Source organism: Mustela nigripes, chromosome 2, assembly GCF_022355385.1.
Source record: "Mustela nigripes isolate SB6536 chromosome 2, MUSNIG.SB6536, whole genome shotgun sequence".
Taxonomy (NCBI): Eukaryota; Metazoa; Chordata; class Mammalia; order Carnivora; family Mustelidae; genus Mustela; species Mustela nigripes.
In genome coordinates this window covers 138,318,284-138,342,758 of record NC_081558.1, presented here as the reverse complement: position 1 = coordinate 138,342,758, position 24,475 = coordinate 138,318,284, and the positions used below count along the sequence as shown (strand labels likewise).

At 41.2% G+C, this 24,475-nt stretch overlaps 1 protein-coding gene across 3 annotated transcripts in view; it reads left to right on the top strand.

The window, feature by feature from the left end:
- KCNAB1 (potassium voltage-gated channel subfamily A regulatory beta subunit 1) overlaps window positions 1–24,475 on the top strand; it is a 402,759-nt gene that overhangs the window by 37,588 nt on the left and 340,696 nt on the right. The window lies entirely within an intron of this gene.

The following is a 24,475-nucleotide window of genomic DNA, read 5'->3' as shown; positions in this document are numbered from 1 at the left end:
GAAGATATAAATCTTGGAATCATCCATCTAGCTTGAGAGTATAAAGCCATGAGACTAGCACAGCAGGCTCTCCAACACTAGGAGGTGGGGGAGATGAAGAGGAGACAGCAAAAGAGACTAAGGGTGAGCACTCAGACAGGTAGGAGAGCCACAGGAGAGTGTGATGTCAGGAGCTAACTGAGAGGTGGGGGGATTGACTGTTAAATATTGCTGATGGGTCAAACAGGATGAGGATGAAGAGTAGACCATTGGAGTTGGGAACATGTAGGTCACTATTAATCTTGGTAAGAGCAGAGAGATACTGACTTTCTTTTGTACACAGAGATCTACTTAATAGAAGAAAGCAAAGATCCATGTGCATATGTAGGAAAAATTTGAAAGTTAATTCTGAACTCTTAGTTAACTACCAACCACTGAGCAGCATCTCTGGATTTCCTCCTACCGGGAACATAGAGAAAAATATAAAAAACTGTAGCTGAAAACTTAAATTAGCCCAACTTGGGGCCAGACTATAGAAGGATTTTCTACCGATGATATTTATAAAGCCAGATTATTCAAAACAATGCTCAGAGAGTTATCCATGCTTGCCTCATGAACCAGAGCTTCTCGCTTCCAGAGGGAGAAGGTAAGGAGACACCATGCCTTTACCCTCTGGCTTTGGTTCTCCCTTCATTTTGACATCTGGAGACTTCCCTTTCTTGGTTTTAAACTTGGATATACATTTATTTTGTTACATTTTATTCAACAATTCTACTTGGTTGGAGCGTATATGTGTATGTGGAATGTTCCACATCTTTTAAATCTTTCATATTGACTTCAAGTTCATTTTTTAAATCAGGACAAATAGATATTATACTTACAATCATATGGGCCCAATTGCAGTTTTTAAAAGCATTGCATAAAGAATAGAAGGAAAAACAACTAAATAGTAGCAGTTGTTATTTTTAAGTGAAAGGAATGTGGACAGTTTTTTTCCCCTTCCTCTATTCCCAATTTCCAAATGTGTGTGAGTTACTATAATAAAAGGGAAGAAAATTGAAATTAAAATTAGGTTTAAAATATTTAAGATATATGCTTTTGAAGTTCTTTTTTTGTTGAGATACCTCAGATCCAAAACAAGCACTGGAATTCATCAGTCTGATTTCTAGTGAAGTTTACAGAAAAAGACTCTTGTTCTGAATTTAACCTGAAGAAAAGTTGGGGCTTTTATGTAGGTAAGAAATTGAAATGCATTCTATTAAAATTCTTCTATCTTAAGGATAACCTTGAATAGCGTAGACCATCTCTACCAGATGTATATATATTAATATATATACATATACATATATATGTATACATATATATGTATGTATGTATATTGCAAACAACAGAAAAATAAGCAGCTTAGGTAATAACCTGGCTGGTACACGTAACTAAAAAGTCCAGAGGTAGGGAAAACTTCAGGAAAGGGTAGATTTAAGGTTCAACCATTGAGCCAGGATCTGGTCTCTCTGTCTGCATCTGTGTCTCTTTCTGGCAACAGTGCCACTGTCAGCTCCATACGATGCGTCTGAGGCAGCTTCAAGCTCTTTTCTCAGCTTCAAGATGGCTGACAAAATTCTCATTCACTTCCAGAAGGAAGAAAGAAAGAAGGAGATTTCTTCTCTGAGAATTTCCATCTTCTTATTGAGCCCCTTATTTGACTGGCCACTTCTGGACCACTGACCGCATCTAGGCAATGGGAGATACTTACTGACTTCTATAGCTTGGGGCTCAACCCCTCCTCAGTTACCTGGCTGAGAAGGAAGAAGCAGAATACTCTTGATGTGAGATAAGGGGAGTAAGTTACCGGGAAGCAACCTACATATGTTGACTGTACTCTCTAATGATCACATCTGGAGGGAATGGATGTATCATGGCAAAGAACTCATAGTAGTAAAATTACAGTTGGTCAGTCATCTGAAAATTGAGAATGAGGCTACTCCACTATTAACCAGCCAGTGTGCTGTCTCCATTCCTTGGGCTTTGGGTTTGATTCTTAGTTCTTCTCTTGATCTGAAATCCTCTGACTTTTCACGTGTAGAGGATATTTTCCTCTATTAGTATACATCCCGAGTAGCTTATGCTACTTAATCACATGACTAAAATAAGCAGAAGTCTCACTTAACTAAAGGTAAGAAGGAAAACACTGGCTTTAAATGCTATTTAATTTGGCATGGAAAGTAATGTATTTTTAATAAGGAACACATTAAAAACTCATAAAGTGTTTTATTTATAAGGTGGTTAGCCTCCCCCTCCATTGCCCTAGTAAATATAGTTAAGTTCCATCAACTGGGCAGTAAGTGCAATTACACAAACGCCCTGTTTTGTTCTGTGTCTGATTGTAGTAGTTCTCCCTCCACACACACTCTGTATGCCAAGACTAAGTGCGTAGGATTCTGGAACCTGAGGAGATATTAGAGATCATTTAATACCTCCCCCTTTTCCCTTGAGTAATTTTACAAGTAAGTTTTCTGAAGCCTAGGAACTTAAACAATCTGCTAACTGTCACATAGATGTTTTGCCAAGTTCGGGTTAAGAATTTTTTAAAGAGGATTTTTAAAAAAAGATTTTATTATGCGAGAGAGAGCATGAGTGGGGAGAAGAGGGAGAGGCAATCTCCCCATGAGCAGGGAGCCTGATGTGGGAACTCGATCCCAGGACCCCAAGATCATGACCCGAGCTGAGGGCAGACACTTAACTAACTGAGCCACCCAGGTGCCCCTTTAGTTAAGAATTTAACCAGAGGCTTTTGATTTATCAGCTTACTCTTTACACAACAGAATTGTTCAAATTAACAAAGATTGAATACCAGCTGTGCCCTGGGAAGTATGTTAATCACTGAGCTCACAGCAGGAGAGACATGGTTCCTGGCTTTAAGTAACCCCAAGAGCAGTCCAGTAGTGGGAAGAACAAGGTCAATCAGATAGAGTTTGGCAGGATGCATGCAATACTGCTATTTAAGACATAGCCCTAATGTAGTAGAGCAAGTGCTACTTTGAGAGTCAGGGATGACTTTGAAGGGTTGGTGATTGATGTGCAGGGTTTTTTAAGATGAATAGGAGCTTGATGATCAGTCTGAGACTGTTAGAGCATTTAGTGTAAAGGGAATGGATATCTGAAGATCTAGAGATGATGGTTATAAAAACAAGTTTTGGAGACAGATAGGAATTGAATGCTGGTTCTAAAATCCTATGGGATTTTACTAATGAAAAAATAAAATAAATAAATAAAATTTTTATTTAAAAAATAAATTCAGTAAACTGAATAGATGGCTTACACAGTTTCTTTTTTTTATTTTATTTTTTTAAATTAATTAATTTATTTTCAGAAAGCTTACACAGTTTCTTTATGCATTCGACACATCTATTTTTTCATTAGTAAAATCCCATAGGATTATGGAGAAGATTAAATAACATTATAACTACAAGGCACCTAACATAGTAGGAACCCAGGAGCAGGTGACTCCTCGTCTCTATTGTCCTCCTCCTCTTTCTCTTCCCTCTTTGCTCCCTGCAAACCTTCTTGGTGAGGAGAAGAAGCGTCTAAGAGGCAGGAATGGAAGATCATTGAAGGAACTGGTCATGAAAACCGTTGAAGGATTCATGGGTAAGAAGCGATGATATTGGGGCACCTGGGTGGCTCAGTGGGTTAAAGCCTCTGCCTTCAGCTCAGGTCATGATCCCAGAGTCCTGGGATCGAGCCCCACATCGGGCTCTCTGGTCCGCAGGAAGCTTGCTTTCTCCTCTCTCTGCCTGCTTGTGATCTCTGTCTGTCAAATAAATAGATGAAATCTTAAAAAAAAAAAAAAAGCGATGAGATTCAATTTGTATTCTAAGAAGATATTTGTGGAGAAGCAGTGCATAGGAAGCTAGAGAGCTAGTTGGCTAATGCAGGGGAGAGGCCTGCGCCCAGCAATGAGGGTAGTGAAACTGAAAGGAGAAGAAAGCACAGATGGAGTGATTTGGGAAGCTTCCTCGAGAGCAGGTTGTATGCAGGATACCTTCGCTTGCTGCATTCTGGTCTTTTCTGCCTGTACATCAGAGTTCATGTGGTAGGAAGAATGCTCACTGATGTGGTAAGGTCCTGGGGTCTGGCCCTCCGGCTTCAGGAAGGAGGCAGAAGGACACAGCTGCCACAGCTGCTGTTGCCTTCAGCTCTTGTCTCAGAAGTGCTTCCGCAGAATCACTTAAATCATCCACGTTCTCATTCACATGAAAAGGCTCAGAAAGAGCCACTGCACTAGCAGATCTTTTTTCTCCTTCCTGACTTGAAATCAGCTCCTAAAGCCACGACACTCCTGAGGCAACTATGTCTTTACTGTAATTCGTCAGCGCACAATAACCTCAAATGTGTCACGTTCAAGCAGTTCCAGACTGTCCTGTAAGGTTGGCCAGGGCTTTTTGACGGACAGCAGCGGGTCCCAGGGCATGCAGGGCTGTCCCCAGTGAGCGAGCCTTCACCCAACCCCTCAGAACAACTGCATTACCTCCATCACTTACCTTCTACTTTTCTTTTAAAGCCCCGTGAGCTTTACTCCATGTTTTTCTTTATTGCTTCACAGTAATTTTAATGGCCCTTTTACTGATGTACTTGTACTGATTGACCAAACTGAAAGATGGAGTAGTTTGTTCATACACATACCTCAACCCCTCCCCGCTGTGCCCCCAGGGCTGGTATCAAGAGAAGGAGTTCATCTGACTTCTGACCTCCTAACTTGGGTGTGCTGGTTCTCCCCCACCCGCCACCCCCAACTCTCATTTCATGCTGATTTTAGATCCAAGCTAGTATTGCATTTTTGTTAATATTTTCCTTTTGAATATAAATAATCATCTATACATTTTGAAAATGTTTGAATTCTACCCACATATGGATTTCTGCATAATCTGTGAAAGCTGGTCCTCGTGAGCAAAACATGAGCGCTTCTCACTTTTCCTAAGACGATTGGTCCTTGATTTAAATATCCACAAAATATCTATATATGTGAGCCCAGATGAAAATGAGTGAATTATCAGTAAGGTATTTCAACTTTCATCTGTTAAAATAATTGTGTGTTTTGGCTGCCTATGTTAAATAAAAAAACAAATTACTCACCTAATTTTTTTTAGATATGACATGCTTTTGATTCAGATAATGAAAGCATTCCAAGAATTCACAAAACCTCAGAACAAATATTTAGAATGCTGTGCGTGAGATAGCTGATTTGCACTGTTGGGCACATGAAAGAAGCCTTTGAAAAACTCATGTCTAAAGTACTTTCATCACTTGAAATAATAAAGTGGCTCTCCAAACATCGCTGAGGCCAAACTGAATCTGCTGAGTATTTACGATATATTTATACCAGATGTTTTTAAGCAAGGAAGACAGTACAAATAGCAGAAATAGTGCTATACCTGTTTATTTTTGTGTATTACATAAATTGGCCATTTTTAAAATTCTAGGCCTATTAATTATGCACCCAATCAACTGATAATTTTGACCACCTGCTACATGTAAATTATTGTGCTAGACACTAATAAGGCTAACTAGCTCTCAAAACTTCCCATCAGCTGCCTTTAATCTCTTTCCTTCTGACTGTCTATAGAGAGAATCAGTGTCTTCTTTTCATTGTGCATTTACCTGAGTCTTTGGCATGTTAGAGTCAAGTTGAAGAGAATCACAGACGTTATTAAGACATGGAGTATCTTACTTGAAAAAGAAAAGGTAGTCGCTAATATCCCTCACAGACATACGGTATCTGTAAAGTTCCTTCAGATCATTTGTGCTGGTGTCTCCAAGTGAGGCCATTTGCCAGCCAGCACCATGACATCATTAGTAACTATTAGCCTTGGATTAAACAAAAGCTCCCTAAAGAGCTTGACCTTGGAAGAGTCTGGGAAGAGTCTGGGAGTCTGCCTGCTCCTTTGGCTCTAAATGAGTAAAAACAACTCTCCATCTCCTTCCTTTGATTAGCTGCTTGAAACTAAACCAAAGAAAGGGAAGACCTCCATTGGCATTTGTTTAAGATAGAAATATCATCAGAAAAAAAAAAAAGAAAAAAGAAATATCATCAGAAAAACAAGGAAAACCGTTCTACAAAGTCAATTAGGTAATTCACAAAACTAAGATATTCTAAAGTTGGCAACAAATTGCAGAAGAAATACACTTAGTTTCAAAATCTTCTAATACTTAAGTTTAGATATGGTTTATTCAATAGTTTTTGAAAACAAGACTCATACTAGGCTATCCTATATGGTCGCCACTAGTTGTGTGTAGCTATTTAAATGAAAGGTAATTAACATTAAATTAAATTAGAATTTAGTTTCTCAGTAGCATTAACCACATTCCAAGTGCTCAATATCCAAACAAGTCACTACTGTACTGTACAGTGAAGACAGAACGTCTCCATCATCCAGTCGAATAACCCTGTAATCAAAGATCAACCCAAGACAAGAATCTTTACTTTTACAGATTGACTTTTCAGGTTTTCAGATGAACTATGGCATAAAAAATATTCTGCATAGTTGCTTTACCTGGAACAAGTCAAATAGTGGAGGCTCTGGTCAACCACTGTGTCAACCTCATGGTGAAAGTGTAGCTATAGTGAGTACCAAGTATGAAATGACTACCCGGCAGTGGAACTGATTTAGTAACTTGTAAATAAAACTCTGCTAGGGAGAAGATGTCCGAGTGTACCTCATGGGACAAAGAGCATTTTTCCATATGCTATTCTGCATGTCCAGTTATTTTTCAAGGTGGTGAGAACCATTATTTGGTCCGGGTGATTAAATTACCACAATGAGCAGATTTCCTGGCACCAGCTACTCCCTCTGCTTAGGGAAAGAGAAACAGGAATTTTGTCTGTATTTGTGTCAGTTCCAATGCAGCCATAACTTTTTGCTGGGTGTAGACACTTAAATGAAGGACTTTTAATTCAACTCTATCTTGGTATTTCATTACCCTTTTTGCAGCAGTGACAAGCTTTGTACAGAACTATGAATCAAGGCCAAATGTTGCATGGATGCCATGGTACAAAGATTCATTTAGTGTGCACACAAGCTTATGATCTACAGGGTGATTCATCACTTGTTATCCTGTCCTCCAGTGGAGAGTTGGGTGCTGGTGCATACTAATGTGCAGAAGTCAATGCCAGGCGTCGAGCACGCCGACTCTTGCATATTATCCTCCTCCCATCTAACTGATTCTCAACTCTTGGCTACAGGGAGGACTTCCTTTCAAAATCAATTACATAAATACAGTGAATTAATTTTGGAAAGTGGCGAAGTATGAAGTATGGCTTGCCCACAGCTCCATTGGCCGTTGACACTGTGCCCAACACCACATCTCAGATGTGCCTGGGTGAGAGAGGCAGGAAGCAAGAGGAGTGCCCTAGAAGAGAAGAGAGCGCTGTGTTTTTCACAGTGTCATCACGTGTTATTTCTCACTTGATCCTCACATCATTCTGTGCAGAAGGAGGCAAGGTTTAGGTGTCACAAGGGAGATGGCTCTCTTCAGAAGAACTGATCATTTTTCCACCTGTGTCACATTGGCTCTGTTCCTCCCCATATGCCTCTGCTTGTAATCATTTGTATACATGATCATCTCTCTCATTAGACCTGAAGGTACCTGGAGGGGGGATCTCGATGTTCTCATTCATCTTGTTTTCCTGGCATCTAGCATGAGCCTGGTGTCTCAGTTTATTTGCCTGGGAAAAGAAAGGTGAATGTGACACAAAAAATCTGCAAAGGGATTATGGGGTTTTCTGAGGGACAAAATATTATGCTGGGTTTGTTGTTCAGGGCGTTTGCTCTGTCTGGGTTCAAGAAGATGTTGTTGCCCATCCGGGTCACACAGTCCCCAGGGATGGATGGAGTTGGATCTCGGACTGGAGTCTCCATTTGCAGTACCTTTTCCACTAAAACTTTCTGTTGGTTATATACCACTGACTTTGAGATATTCCATCCTTCTTTGGAGCTAGCCCAGAAAAGGGAGAATGAATTTTACCTGCATACTGAATAGAAAGAGATTGTATAGGCTTATGTAGAAAGAATTGAAAAGCTATACCACTGTTCCTGGGGGGATGATGTCCAACAGACTTTTAATGTGAAAGGAGACCCTCATGAGAACAGATATGGGACCACGGTATTCCACCATAAGCTGGACTGTCAGCACAGGCAGACAGACAAGTTTGCTGGTCCCTGGGGACGCAGGCATGTGGTATTGGGTGTGATCAGTGGTGGGTGCAGGTCTCAGGCCTGCACCAAAGGTCTTGGTCTGTGCTCAACCTAGAGATTCAGGAGAAGGGAGAGGCAGAGCTTAGGTGGGCAGAATAGAGAGATTGAAGAAGCAGCAGTCCTCACAATCTGAAGGATTTCATGTTTTATATTTGGAATCAACTCTCCTTACTAATCAAATCCATTGTGACAAACCTCGTGTCTTCTTCAAAGAGTTTTTAGGTTATATCCACCTTTCCTCTTCTGAGCAAGTGATGTTTTGTTATATTTTATGTTTTTATTTAGATTTATCTCTAATATTACTTGTGTATTTATGGTTTATTTTCATTTTGTACTTCTGAGTTCTCCTCGTTTTCAAATGTAAATGGTTCGTTCTCATTTTGGATACCATTTTGAATCGTGAGGAACCAGGACTTGTTCACTGTGTTCACACAGGTGGCACAATGGCTTCCAGAAGGTGTGTGAAGGTTCTTTAGGTGTGCTCATGTACAGAAGGAAGCCTGTTGTGGTTTTGGGAACTGAGATGTGGGAATCAGCCAGCTTCTGGCTGGAGTTTATGTCCCTCCTTTTTCTCCCACATGCAGATGTTTGGTGAACTGCATGATTGTAAGAGAAAGAAGTGTCCTTGCTTGAAGTGGAGATAATACGCCAAGATAAACTGCAGAAGAAATGAGAAAAGTTATTACAGATAATATGCTGGTCTTTACTTTTAAAGCGCAGAATTAGAATAATTCTCAGTGTTGTTGGTGTGGATGAAGGTAGAGAGGAGGTGGCACACATTTCCTGCCTTGAAGTCCTACGGTCTATGGAAGCCTCAGTTTTTTGTACATTCAGAGGCATTGGAGGTCTTAGCCTTTGATAGGTGGGGAGGGTGGGTTAGACGTTGGGGGACAAGTTGAGCAGAGGACACGTGAAAAAAATAGTAATGTGGGGATCATTATTTTATTTTTTAATATTATTTTATTTATTTGAGAGAGAAAGGGAGAGAGAGCACGAGGTGCAGGAAGAGGCAGCGGAAGAGGGAAAAGCAGACTCCCTGCTGAGCAGGGAGCCAGACATGTGGCTCCGTCCCAGGACCCTAGGATCATGACCTGAGCTGAAGGCAGATGCTCAACTGTCTAAGTCACCCTCACACCCCAGAGTAAGGACCTTTAAAGAAACTGTGTGATGGAACTAGAGGCGCAATAACAGAGTGAGATTAAAAAGTATCAGGTAACCCCCCCAAAAATAATGTCAGCAGATTGTTTTATCACTGTACTAGAAAAATGTAAAATTATATGGCTATAAGTAGGCAATAATATCGTGTATGTAAAAACAACCCTAATTAATGATAGTCAGTGAGATTCTCATACTTCTTCTGTGGTTTTAAATCTGCTAACAGGTTTTCAGATCTCATGTACTAGCTGTTTGCAAATAATTTCCTAGCTCTTGTGGTAACTGCATTATTGCACAGATATCCTTTCTAGCTAAATGTGTAGTGGAGATAGAGTGAATGTGTAGAGTGCAATAATTTGGTCAATAATTTTATGACAAGATCTTTATTCCATTTAAGCTCCTTTCTTCCTATTAAAGTTCTCCCAGAAGATTGGGCTTTTTGTGTAACTTCTTATAAAGACTTACTGGGATTTTTAGGAACCTGTTTATATTTGCAGTGCTTCCGCATGGCAGGATATTTGGGAGTCATCCTGGACGTAGGCACTTCCTCTTTGTGATGGACTGTCCCTGCAGGATGGTGTGACTGGCATGCCCCAAGCAGTCTAGGGACCCTACTTTGACCCCAAAAGGGCAAAGAGTCCTTAGGATCCAAGGGATGGATCCATCCAGCACAGCCCTTTCTGGTCCATCCTCTCCGCAGACCTGGAATTCTAGCATTCCCTACCCAAAGGGCCTGCACAACACTTCTTAATTCCATGACTCAGATGAATATCCTCCTTCATTTGTCATTTCTTTTCCAGTAGAAATAGGGCAAGCAATGAGTGTTCTAGGAAACATTTTTATACTACATAATATGAAACAATTTTACATGATATTATTGTGCCATATTAAGTTGATTTATATACACTTAAATCATTACGTTCTCCATTTGTATCTAATAGTACCCCAGACATCAATAAGCCCCTACAGCAACATTTTGGAAGGAGCGATATTTCCTTAGTGCATTCGCTCTGCATCAGAATCTTGAGTGCACCAGAGGAGTGACAAATAAAGTTCATTCAACCTCAATATCGTCATCTGTAAGGGTTGGACTAGGACCCAAGGAAGATGGCAAAAGAATTAATTGAAAATGCTTGAACTCACTCTATATAACGAAAACCATAGGCAGTGATTTTAAGCCTAGCTATATACAATAAACACATGATGTTCTGTCCTTTTTCAAGAAGGAACTGGCAAAACCCTTAGTCTGGGCAGATTAAGAATAGTTTCTGTTCTTATTCTGTTTGGAATTTCCTTCTTGAGTTGTTCTTGCCACATGGGATATTTGAATATTTCTAATTTTTATTTTGAAGTTCATTTTAAGCAGTGTCCTTACCAATCACATTTCCAAAGAGGCCCTTTTTCCTTCTACTGCCAAAGGTACTCATCCCAAGAATGGCTTCTGTCTGGTTTTGCGAGGCCCCAGCCTCCTATTTCTCTTGGGTTTGAGCATGTTGTGTGTTCTGATCAGCTATATCTCTTCTCCAAACTGGGGTGAAGAGAGGAATTGCACACGACGCTCTCTGGGGATGATCTGGGGAAAGCATGGCTGCTAGGATACTTCCTGAGTCATGGTTCAGAGAGGACTGCAGTCTATCTGCTCAGAGTTTCTGTGCTCACCCGATTATGCTTTCTTTCCCTTTGCGAGATCTACACAATGACAAAATTCTATGGTTGGTTAAATATGTTGCTTAGGGCCATTTCTATTGAGTCTGGGCATCAGAAATTTAACACAGCAACACATACACAAATTAGTTTCCACTTCTATCACTTTGACCTATGACTCCCTTTCCAGGCACATTTATTGTAAGAGCAAGAATGGTCTGTACTGGTTTCTCTTCCCTATAAATGTTGAACGGTAGCTTATTTGAAGAATTCTAATCCGTAGGAGTACATTTTAAATATAAATTTCTCCCCACTGGTCCTTTGTCTACAGAAAAATTAGCACAGACTATAAAGCAGAATGCTTGAAAGGATCGCCTTGAGGGAAATGGGCTAGCAAGAGGGGAAGAGATTTATACTTTTCATTTAGTGGCAATACTCATTCTATGCAATTTTATCTCATTAGGCCCTCTAAAGGACAAGAATGTGAAATATGTCCTCCCTGAAGACAGTTCTTTATCTTTGCCTAACATTTTCTGCTTTGAATAAACTAATCTCAGGCAAGAGTCCAATGTGTATGTACTCATGCTCTAAGAGTTTATTTCAAGGGCTCTACATGTTGCCTATACCCTCCAAAGAGCTGAAACACCGCAGAGCCCGCAGTCATTAGGTACATAAACAATTATCCCCTCTGGACAGTTTCTGAAAACTCCTTTTGAAATCAATGACAGAAATGCCCAATTGGTGGATTCCATTTTGAAAGCTTCCCTTAAAAATCACAGACTGCTCTGAGGTCTTCGTATTGTTCAATTTGAATAAGTGTTAAGAGAATCCTGGGAATAGAATGTATTTGAGAATGTATGTGCCAGGCAAGGAGGTTCTTTAAGTAGAAATCTTTTCACAAACATTTTTAAAGTGCACTTCAGCTCAACCTGGACACAATAGTCTGGGTTTTGTATTTCTTGATAATATATTCAGTACATAGAATTTTAAAAATATGTATATACAGGATTCAAAGAAAAATTAGAAAATGATCCTTGAACTAGGACCAAGATGAGCATTTGACGCCCAGTAGATTCACACATAAACCTGGCATTTTTCTTAGTATCTGTATTCATCAGAAGCTGTTATTAAAACAGATACTGTGAGCAAACACCCTCTAATTCCCTCTGGTGGGGTGTGACAGGCAGGGAGAGTTTCATAACAAGTTTCAAGCATTCTCCTGTTACGTAATTCAAGCCGAATTCTTGACAAGGGAATTAAAGATGGTAATGTGGTTGATCACTGTTATCTAGGTCAGTGGTCAGTAGCCAGTGGTCACCGAGGGAAGATGGGATCCTTTCCAGGTAAACCGATGCGGTCATTGTGAGGTCCTATAGGAAGACAAAACAAGGAGATAAGAACCCCAGGCCAAAGGACTGAAGTAGGAGCTGGAGAGTCCTCAGGCTGATATCAGAGGCTGGGAATACTCTTTGAGTTTGCATTCTACTAGCCATGGAAGGAGCTCTGGGCATCAGATGCCTTTCAAGATAAGGTGGTTCTAAGCTTAGTTAGCTCCATACTACTTTACTGGTGACTTTGGATGTAAAAATCCTTGATGTCATGGGCAGATTCTTTTAGAAAATGATTTGGATGTTTTATTCACTGATGTTCCTTGAATATTTTGTTGCTGGAAAAAGACACATTAGGGCTCATCAAGAACACCTGACAAATGTTGTCTAGCAAATGTTTCCTTCTCTGGAAGGAAAGAAAAGCCTGGAAGAAGATCTGAATGTCAGATGCTTCAATCTGCTATTGTTAACTTGTAAGAGGGGAGAGGACCTGTTTCTATGAACTGCGGTAAAATCCATCTGTTGAGTATGAATGGACTCAGCACTTTTCTTAAAGTGAGTCTGCTGTGTGTTAAGAGCACAGCCCTGATTTCACTGTGGGGGCAACGGAACTGTTACCAGCATGGCTGATGAGTTGGCCAAAGTATTTCTGAAATGAGAATGGTGGGGGGCATCGCAGAGCAACAGGAAGAAGAGGAGGAAAAAAGGGAAGAAAAAAATTCATCTTCTGGAAGGGGGACTCTTCCTTCCTTGTTTTAGCCAATTAAAAATGTTAAAAACACCAGAAATGGGTAATAAGAACAATTATTACCCAGTGATCAGTAAGAAAAAAATGGCATAACCTGTCTGGGTTTACTTCTAGCTCTGAGTCAAGTTCCTGAGTCAAGTCTCTTACCTCTCTAGTGACCTTGGTTTTCTCCATCTTTAAATGAGAGACTTAACTCCAAAGTCTTATTTAGTATTAGCACTCTACATAGCTGACAGAAGTGCAGCAAATCGTATGTGGTGGTTAATTTTAATGTGTCATCTTCACAGGGTCAGGGGATGCCCAGCCATTTTAAACAAACAGTATTCTGGGTGTGTCTAGGAGTGTGTTTCTGGCAGAGATTAGCATTTGAGCCAGTAGACTGAGTAAAGCAGTTTGCCCTTCCCAGGGTGAGAGGATAGTATGTAAGCATTTGAGGGCCTGAGTAGAAAAGGCAGAGGAAGGAAAATTTGCTGCCTGCCTGAGTGCTGAGAGGAGGTATTAGTCTTCTGTTCTCAGGCTGGGATTTACACCATCAGCTCCCCTGGTCTTTGGGCTTGCGGATTTGGACTAGAACTGCACCATTGCCTTTCCTGGGTCTCCAGGCTAGTGGATGACAGACGGTGGAACTCAGCCTCCATAATAGTACAAAACATTTCCTTATCATAAATCTCTCCTTCTCCAGAGACCTTAACTGTTACATTGTCCGTTTGGGAACAAAGATTTTGCTCAAGTCTAACCTTCTTGTCTTGTCATTTCACTGAACATAATTTTAGGAACCCAGTTCTTGGTATTTTCTATCCTTGCTCCCTTCAAGGAATCTTCATTTTTAATGGTTTGTTTCCAGGCAGGAATTAGAAACATTCTGTGGCTGATGGTACTACATGCAGGGTTTAGGAGGAGGAGCTGCTTTTCACAGCTAGTCCCTTGATGAGAATTCAGCAGGAGGGGCTCTTTGGCTGTGCGGACAGCTGGCAGAGGGTAACTCATCAGCAGGATCCATGGCACTCAACAAAACAAGATACTCTTCTCCCACTAGAGAATGGCCTGTTCCTTTACCCATTAAGAAATGGGATGAGCCCTTCTCTGCCACCTTGATTATTTCACATTTAGTCAGAGCATCAACATATAGAATAAGCACAAAATCAAAGGAGAGTATCCTCATACAGTCAAAGGAGATCAGAAACCCACAATATCTGCCAAATCTTTCTTCAGGCATGCTTCCTTAAAGCGACTGGACGCCCCTAAATGTCAGTGGTGGGTGGGGTCCAGAAGGGCTGGAGGAGCTGGTATTTAACAAGTGTGGTCACTTCTTCTGGCCCTTCCACAGCAGCCCAGGGAGAGCAGAAGGCGCAGAGCCACCAATGCAGTGAGTGTACTGGGTGCACTGGGTACGAGTGCAGAGAGGTACTGGGAGGTCCTGTGGCTTGGGCAGCCTGTGAGGGTGGCATCTTGTCAATGGGCTCTCCTCTCTAGAACACATGCCAGCTTGCAGCTAACTCTGCCAGATACTAGAGATCCAACTCCCCTTCAAAATGCTAGTGGAATCCTTCAAGGCAACTTTGGCTGTCATGTGACTTATTTATTTACTTACTTTCTTAAATTGTTCTTTTGATGGAGGATGCCCCAGGGCTGGATGCCCCAATGGATGCCCCAGTGGTCTCTGCCAAATGGTGAGCCTATACGACTTCTGATCTGTTGCAGTGGCTTTGGATTTATACCTTTCTGGACTGTCATTAAAGGAAAACAAGAGTGCTGTGGGTTTTTGAGGCCCACCTGCCTCCTGTTTTCACACACTTTCCTCTTTGGAGCTGTCCCCCTTTCTCTGTGTATGGGGCTCTTTTGGTTCTTCTGCCTCCTCCCCAGCCTTCAAATCTGCTTACAGCTCCTCTGCAGCCCTTTGGAAGCAACATGATGGCTTCATCTCCATTGCATGTGATCACAATTTATGTTGTTTCTTCATGGACATTTGATTTGAAGAGGACAAAAATCCATTAATGTGTAAGATTTCAGATGAAAGACTCTGAGTATGCCGAGGGGCTCTTACAGAGTAGGGCTTACACGTAAGTGGCTCTTACAGAGTAGGGCTTACATGACTTCTTAAAATGATTCTATGTAGTCTTTCTAACTCCCAGTCACATGTAGTCTTTCTAACTCCCAGTCACATGTAGCTGGTCCTACCTCACTCTACCTAGGAGTTTTGTAGAGAGAGAGCGCCGAATCCTAACCACTAGACCACCAGGGAGCGTCAGGAGTTTTGTAGAATTGCCTGGGAAATGGGCAATGCAATTTTAAACCTATGATTCTTAAATATTTTGGATGGTGGATCTTTTAGAGAATCTGAAAGGCATGGGTCTCCTCCCCTGCTAATGGTACATATGCACACATATCTAAGTTTTACATATAATGTTAGATGGGTCATCACACTCCCTAGAGCTCATTTTGGGATTCTGGGATTAGAGAAAGCTTGGTATTTGGAGTAAGGAGAGCTGGATGAGGGGTTCCACTATGATCTTAGACAAGTTCCTTGCATTTCTGTAGAAGATAACAAAGTCTTGGGCCATGCCAATAGTTCTTAACTAGGAAAAGTGCTGCAGGCATATTTCACCCCTGATATCCACCCAAGAACGTATCTAATCTGGGGGACAAGAGAATGCTATTTTGAAAACTATGCCCGACTGAGCTGATACGCCCCTAATGGGGTTGAGAATGATGAAGTACCCACCTAATCAACCAAAGGACCTCTGGCTCCAGTATTCATGATTCTGAGGTTTTGCTCTAGAGAGTCTATTCCACAAAGTTGAGAGGCTATTCTTCCAAATACTAGTGAGGAGATGAGGGGGTATAGCACAATGGAAAAGGCCAGAAGCTTAGCTTTCCCCTTCTTACTTCTGTCCCATTGTTTAATGGACCAAAGTGGTAGGAAGGGAGCAAAATACTTCTAGAATTCTCTTTCTTTTCTTGAATTGGAAAAGGATTTGTCTATTCAATCTTGAGAGGATAGAGAATCTAGTTTTTTTTTTTTTTTGAAAGCCTGTGTACTTGGCATATTTTAGATCTAGACTAAATGTTTTTGATGAAATAAATTTATTTCTTTTTTTTTAAATGCCTTTATTTCTCATTAATTTTTTAACCAGATTATATGATGAACTTCTGCTGGCCCACTCTGGTTGAGTATCACCAATATTGTCTAAGGTTTTACTATACTGAAGTCACTGAAATAGATATTAAATTATTGATTGGTTGAAATTCAAGGAATACTTACTAAGCTCTTATTATGTGCTTGATTCAGTAGAGTTTTCAAAATAGTGGTGATTTAAAAGGGGAGCAGCCCATTTTGGGCTCCCTCAGAAAGTACGTGGTATATAGCTGAATCAGTTTCACCAAGAGCTTCATCTCTCCATCTTTGCATGAAATAATTGTGATGTAGAGTTCTGGCTGCTTGAGGGAATAACTATAGACACCAAAGCCATCAATAAAATGGATTAAAAGTGATGAGATTATATATTGCTTTGTCAATGTTCTAGCTCAAAACTATTTTCATTCAGGAGAAAATTAAGTTGCTTCAAATCCTGGAATCCACTCTTAGAAACTGTGTAATTGACAGCATATAAAAAAGACTACTTTTCCCTTATGATAGTAGTTGTATCCTCCTGGTGCAAGTAATAATAATATGGATATTCTCTATGTAATAGTCTCTGCATTAGGCACTTGAATATTGACTTTTTATATTGACATATATTAAGTATTTACTGTTTCAGGTAGGCATAGAACCAGCCTTATTAGTTCAGAATGCTGATTTGCCACCATCCTTTTATAACTGAGAAAGCTGAGGCTTCGTGGGATTAAGTTACTTGGCAGAGGTCATTAGCTGATAAATGGGGAACGCTCAGACTCCAACCCACACTCTCTAACCCTGTTTCTAATCCAGTCCTCATGGCAGTCCTATAAAGTCATTATAGACATTTCACTTAACAGATAAGGAACCAGCTGGAGGTGAACTACTCTGATAATGCTCATATCACTAGTAAATGGCAGAGCCACGTGTGGGGCCAGATTAGTCGGACTCAAAAACTAAGGCTTGTTTCACTAGGCCATGCTGGCTACCCATGGACACAATGCATATTATAATGTCAAAAGGGAGAGCCTTACCTGTCTAAATTTTAAGCATAATGACCATTTACTTTGTCTCAGAACTTTCTTTCCTTGGATAGTCAATGTCAGAGAAAAATGCTTGGTACTTGGAGGGTTTGTAGAAAATGTATGACATTTTGCTACTGCTTACAATAATTCATTTTATTCCTTTTTTTTTTGATACAGTGATACTTAATCAGATGACTCTGCAATAAAATTCCTTTTAATACAACCCAATGAGGGCTTTTTGAGTATCTGCCCTTTGTAAGGCTCTGCGTTAGGCCCAGTGACGATTATAGAGATTAATAAAATATGGCCTATTATGGGGGACAGGATGGAGTTCTGGGTACCACACAGGAGACCAAGCAAGCAAATGAGCAATAACAGAGTGTCATAGGGTGTCATAGGTCCCAAGGGAGAAAACAGAAAATGGAGAAGTTGGAATCACAGACAGACCTTGAAGCGTTGTGCACGAGTTTGCTTAGGGCAGCTACCGCCAAGTACCAACAGCAGAAAATAAGTACAGAAATCATTTTTTCACAGTTCTGGACGCTAGAAGCTTAAGATCAAGTTGTCAGTGGCTTCGTTTCTTCTGAGGTCCTTCTCCTTGACTTAGATGACTACTTTCTTGCACACATAGTAAGCATCATAATCTTAATCACCCTTCCTATAAGGATATCAGTAATACTAGGTCAGGACCTACCCATAGGACTTCATTTTGCCTTAATCCCCTCTTTAGAGGAGCCATCGCTCCTCCTCCATACCGTCACATTCTGATGTCCTGGGTGTTATGACTTCAACACATGAATTTTTTAGGAAGACACAATTCAGCCTATAATGGATGGGCCAACTATTGAAAAAAGGAAAGTTTAAGGGACAAAATTTAGAATGGAACATATGAAATATATTTGGAGGAATAATTTAGTAATCTAACTTGATGGGGAAAAATCACATTTAGGGGAATCCTGAATGCCGGGAGTGGGGAAGTCGGTGCTTACGTGGTTGGCCAATGGGGAGCTGCTGAAAGTCCTTAGAAGCAGAGTGACTTGACAATGCTCTACTTGTGGACTATCAGCCAAGCAGTAATATGCTGGCTTTGTTAGGAGGAATGGAGGGAGGAGCCAAGGAGACCATCTAGGAGGCTTATTCAGAATTCCGGTCATGAAGAAATGAGGATATGAATGAGGAAGCTAGTCAAAGTGGTGGTACATAAGGTGGTGGTTCTCTGAACAGTTGAATCAGAGAATGGTCTTGTCATTAACTAAATAAAAGAAGAAAGGCAAAGAGTGGTAGAGGGAGGGGATTTTATTTGGAAGTGAACATACTGAATGCAATTTAGGACACATCATGTTAGATGTTCAATAGACAGAGATCTGAAAAGGTGGGTCTAGAATTTGGGAGAAATTGGAATATATGAAAGTGTATGGAGTATATGAAAACAATGTAAGTATATTAAATTACGTGCCAAGTTCTATTAGGAAAGAGATTGGAGAGTTGTATACTAAAGTGTTAACAATGAATGTATTGAGGGTTGACATTATAATTTATTTGTATTCCTTCTTTTTACTTTTGGCCATTATTCCAAATGTTTACCATGAGCAAATTATTAACTTTATTATTGTATTATTGTGAAGTAAGCTTTCCATGTTTCTTCAGGCTCATGCAAGGTGAATTTAAGCTCCTTATTTCCTCACTCATGGCAAGTCCAATACTCTTTACTAGATATCTGAGAATTTAGAAGCCCCTCATTAGTGTGTAGATTGTCTAAAATCTCATGGGCATAGTTCCAGACTGTATCTCATTTATCTAGATGTTAAATCAAGATTGTCTTTTGTTTGTTTGTTTAAAGATTTTATTTGTTTAGTTGACAGAGGGAGAGAGAAAGAGTACACAAGCAGGGGGAGCAACAGAGGGAGAGGGGGAAGCAGGCTTTCCACTGAGCAAGGAGCCCAATGTGGGGCTCCATCCCAAGACCCTGGGATCATGACCAGCTGAGCCACACAGGCACTCATGAATCGACGCTGTCTTTATCTTGGGGAAGAGAGTTCATAAAAACAGGCTCACACAAGTCCTTTACTGTAGAATTTATTGAACATCAGGGGAAACTGAGGGGCTTTACATTGCAGATATACAAATAACTTAGCATTGACTCAGGGACATTCCTCTTTTTGAAGAGTTCCTCAGCCATTTCTGCCAACGCAGTGAAGCACGAGTTCATGCCCCTTATCTTACTTCTCCCCTTGGGAACCCTCCACTCTTTGCACTCATTTCTAAAACCCTTCTTTTTCTTAAGAAAATCAGTTTGGTCCTCCTTATGCTCTGCCCTCTCCTTCCAGATTTTGCCCTGGATCTTACCTTTTTCTACCAAGAAGTCCAATAGAATGTCTTCCTAAATGAATAGAATTTCATTCAAAAAAGAATTTCAGTTTCAGCCTTTAATATGATTTTCTTTTTAGCCCTGCAGTAATTGATTTAAAGAACACTTTAAAAACAATATTGGAAGTCATGACGTGAGATGAGGCCATCTGGGAAGTATGCAGAGCTAAAAGTAAATGAGACCTTGAACTATGCCTGCAGGGAGGAGTGGAGTGGGATGGAGAGCCCAGGGAGACTCAGAGGAGATGGCCTTAAGAAGGGATAGGATGTATAGGACAGAGCGAAGGAGGATGAAGTTGAAGATAGAGACAAAGTCATGGGGGTCCCAGGATTGAGGGCAATGGTGCTGTCAGGGCCCAGACCAGAACCCTGTTGGGACTGCCCCGCACACTGGTGGGTCTACTATCTTTGAGAATAGGGGCACTTCAGAAATCCCAAACTAACCATTTAAAGCAAGTGGCAGTGCGTAAATGTGCATGACCAAAGAAGCCCTTAGCACTGAACTCGGCTCAGCGGAGCTTGTGCCCAGCTGACCCCGGAAGGACTCACCTATTAGCCAGGCTGGCTTTGTGCCCTTTCTAGATCCCTGCTGCTTGCCCATCTGCATCTGAGACCCCGGCTTCTCTCACCTCATCTCTGTCTCTGCAGGGATTTGGAGTAGGGAACCAGGGTTTCTAACTCTGCCATCTCCTAACTGGGACCTCAAGCAACCACTTTATTTCCTAGACTCCATTTCCTTCTCTGTTCAATGGTGATGGACATCAGCAGCCATGCCATCCGGACCTCTCAACATTCTTATGAGGTTGAAATGAGAAAAAGTGTAGGTGTGAATGCTCTACCAAATGCTAATGGTCCAGACTTCCTGGTTTGGGCCACCATTTCTACTCCTTATTAAGTATGTTACTTAGAACGTGTATCTTAACTTTTGTGCCTCTCACTTCCCTCATCTGTACAATAGGGATGGTAATGATACCTACCTTATGGGACTGTTATATGCTTTAAAGAAGTTAGTATATGTAACAAACAGAGTAAATCTTGGTACTTAGTAAATGCTATGGATGTATCAGCTGTCGTTATTATATAAGGGCAATATGTATATTCATATAGTCCATGTCTTGCTCTGCAAAGAAATCAAGTCAGCCGAAGTTTGCCCAGTACAGAGAGAAGACTGGAATTAGAAATAAGGGATAAAGAGGGTTATTTCTTCTGTTTTCATGCTCCTGTCTTCTTTGTGTGCCTGCCTCCCATTCTGACCTTCTTTCCTGCCAGTGTGATCCTGCCCCTGCTGGACCTGGCTGGGACCATTTGTTGCAGCTCCAGGTCCCTCTTCTACCCAGAGGGAGTCTTAGATTCTATTCATCAATGCTCTGGTCCCCAGTGTGGTTCAGGAGGAAGTAGAGACAGACTGGGTAGAGCTGCAGGGTGTTTGGAGGCCAAAGAGCACTTGCTGGTGGAGGAGAGATGGGGGATGCTGGCAGGAGGGGGTAATTGATGGAGTGAGTGCCTGGAACGGGGAGGAGGAAGTGGGTTCAAGAGCACAGGTCTCTCAGCACAAAGTTGGCTGGGTTTTTTAAAGAGTCTTCATAAATCAAGTGAAATAAAGCTGCCAGCTTTTGCAGACTTTCACGACCAAAATATCGCTCAGGGGCAGCTTCTCTTTGCCTCTACCACTTGATGGGAGTAAGGTTAGCTCAGAGCGCAAAACTGGGAAATTGTCAAAATGTATCTGCTCTCCCCAGCCCACTTCTCCTCTCTCCTTTTCCAAATTCTTTGGGCTATCTTCCTTCAAGTAACTGGGCCCTGATGACCCCCTGTTTTCCTGCCTGACATACATTCTCCACAGTTAGGATTGATGGAGGCCAGCCACGTGGCAGGAGCTCTCATGCACATTATGTAATATTTACAGTACCTCATAGCTCTGTTCTCAGGAGGAAACAAAAACCTAGGGAGTATGGGGGTAAAGCTCAAGGTCATGCAGACTGAAAGTGGCAGGGGTGAAATTGAAACCCAGGACTCCTGACTCTAGGTCCCTAGGTCTTACTGCCACTCCCCAGTGAGTCCCCACTGGTTCTCTTTAGGGGTCATTGGGACACTCCGCCCACTTTTGTCACCTCTTCCATGACTCAAGAGACTTTCTCAGTCCTCAGAGCTGAGTGCCTTATGAAGTTCTAGGCTCTGAGATTCCTTTCCCCCTCACAGCCTCCTTTCCCACCAGCGGCTCATGCCCCTCCCTCCTCACTACCTCCAGTTACCCCAATGTCCCGGGCTTCTCCTTTTCCCCAGCCAGCCAAGCACACAAGATCCACCTCACGACCTCTGGGCTGATGCCTTCTCGATTGCTCAATGCTTTGATTCTGGCCTTGCAAATCCCAAGTTCGAAATTCTCAGCCTTGGAAATGTTCAAATATTCTCTTTTCTGCACCCCTATGTGGGCAGCAGCTGAGCATCACAGAGGAATGAGTCATGTCATCTTGCCAGTTGGCAGGCCTCACGAGCAAGTTTCCAATAACTTGCCTCAGTGGGAGCCCCATGACTACCTCATAGTTCTATCCCTCGACCCTGCCAGTTCAGTTTTACTTGCTACTTCAATGTTTCATTCCTCTTTCAAACTTCCTTCTTAGGCCTGACTCCCTGACTCCTATCTGATGACCTTGTCTTTATCTCTGTGAAGAAATTCGAGACCATTCTTCAGTGTCCCCCTTAAAATGGAGCCTTTTGATCTACCACATTATCTGCTTCAGTTCTTGTCCTCATTCCCCCATATTTTCAGTGGATTCCCTTCCTGTTCAAAGCCAACCCCCTCTCCCAGGCCATGCTTTTGAGTACGTGTCTCCAGGCCCTAGAGCCACCAATGATCTCCTTTCTTCCAGGTTCTTCTCTTCTGTCTCTGACCCCTTGGAGCACAAATCTGTTCAAGCATCTCCCTTTTGAAAAACAAAACGAAACTCTCTCCTCTGCACTCTACTCCGGCCACCGCCCAGCCTCATCACCTGTCCGAGCTGTGTCCATCTTCGCATTCCACAAATTACAGCCTCCACCCTCCATCACTCTAGGAACATGGCCCTTGACAAAGTGGAGTTCGCCTTTCCTTACAGCCAACAGGAGGTTTCCAGCCTTGGTCGCTCCTTGAACTCTTTCTTTCCTACACATCTCTTGATTTTAGGACATTGCTCTCCTGGCTCATTTCAGTATTTTGACTCCCTCTCTTAATTCTGTCTGACTGGGTTCTAATGAAAGTCACAGTGGTTCTGCTCAGAGCTCCCCCACTTGGCTACTTTCCTTTTCCCTAAAATATGTTCCCCCATGAGTTATCTCATCCCCACCCTTGGTAAGTTATCTACCACTTACAACTCAGAGCTGTGACATCTTTGTCTCTTGTCTACTGTCTCTTCTGACTTCCAGACTCATACTGTTCTTGGTAGCTGCCAATTGGATATTTCCACCGGGATAGCCCACTGTCACTTCAGCTCAGCATTCCGTAATGAAGTGTATTATTCCTTTACCTACTGACCCCCCACTCTCCATCTTGAACTCCCTCCATTCTATTTCTTGGAAGAGAATACCATGAAGTACAAAATCGCTCAGATCAGCAACCTGGGCATCCTGCTGGACTCATCCTTCCCCCACACTGTCCCACGTGCATCTGATAAGTCAGTAAGGCCTATCTATTTGACTTTCTAATGATCTCTTGAATCTAGCTGCATCCTCATTATTTCATGCCTTACCACTGCAAAGCCTTATCCATCTTGCTTCAGTCTTCCTGTGTTTGACATCATTCATAGTGAAGCCAGTGAATTCAAAGCCAATCAAATCACGTCACTTCCCTACATTAAATCCATTAGTGGCTTCCTTGGCTTACAGATTCAATTCCAGATTCTTCAGCACAGCATCCAAAGTGCTCCTTCATTGGGCCCCACCTTATAGTTTAATTTCTTATCAGTTTCACTCCTACCCCCTTCATAAGCTCACATGACATTTCCTGACTACATCACTCACTCTCTTTTTTGCAACAATGTCATAGTTTGTACCTAGTTTGTACATAGTTCCCTCTGAGAAAGAATTTCTGCCATTCCCTTTGTGAATTTCTATTAATACTTCAGGCATCTCATGGGCATCACCTACTTAGATAAGACTTAGATAAGTCTTTTCCCAATTTCCCTAGATATGTTTGTTGTCAGAGTTATTTACTCTATTAATTACTCTATTAATTATTTCTATTAATACTTCAGGCATCTCATGGGCATCACCTACTTAGATAAGACTTAGATAAGTCTTTTCCCAATTTCCCTAGATATGTTTGTTGTCAGAGTTATTTACTCTACTTTTATGGTTTATCTTATTGTGTTTCCACTGCTCCCCCCCGATTATGAATATCTTAATTCTAGAAAATAGGGAAATCTAGAAAAATAAATAATAAAAATCACCTTCAATTCATTCACCCAGAAGTTACTTACTTTTGCATTTTAAAGGATTTGCTTTTAGTGTTCTTTACTATCAATATTTACACATATTAAGAAATCAATACCATACTCGATATACTGTTATATTATCTGATTTTTTTTTCATGAAAAATTTCCATGTTATTAAATATTCTTCCAAGGCTTGACTTGATTTAAAAGACTCATTCTTGTCTTCTGTTTTCAAAAAAAATGTATGCTCGTAGTAGACAAAATTATTCAGAAGTGTACAATTTAGAAAAAGAAAGTCTTTCATAATTTGGTCATAATTTTAAAATAGTTTATGGCATATTCTTTCATATTTTTTCCCTGTGCTTCTACTAATTTAAATAAACATTTAAAAATTTGCATTCATGGGATAATATGCTTCATGCTGTTCTGAAGCTTTCTTTTTAAAAAATATTT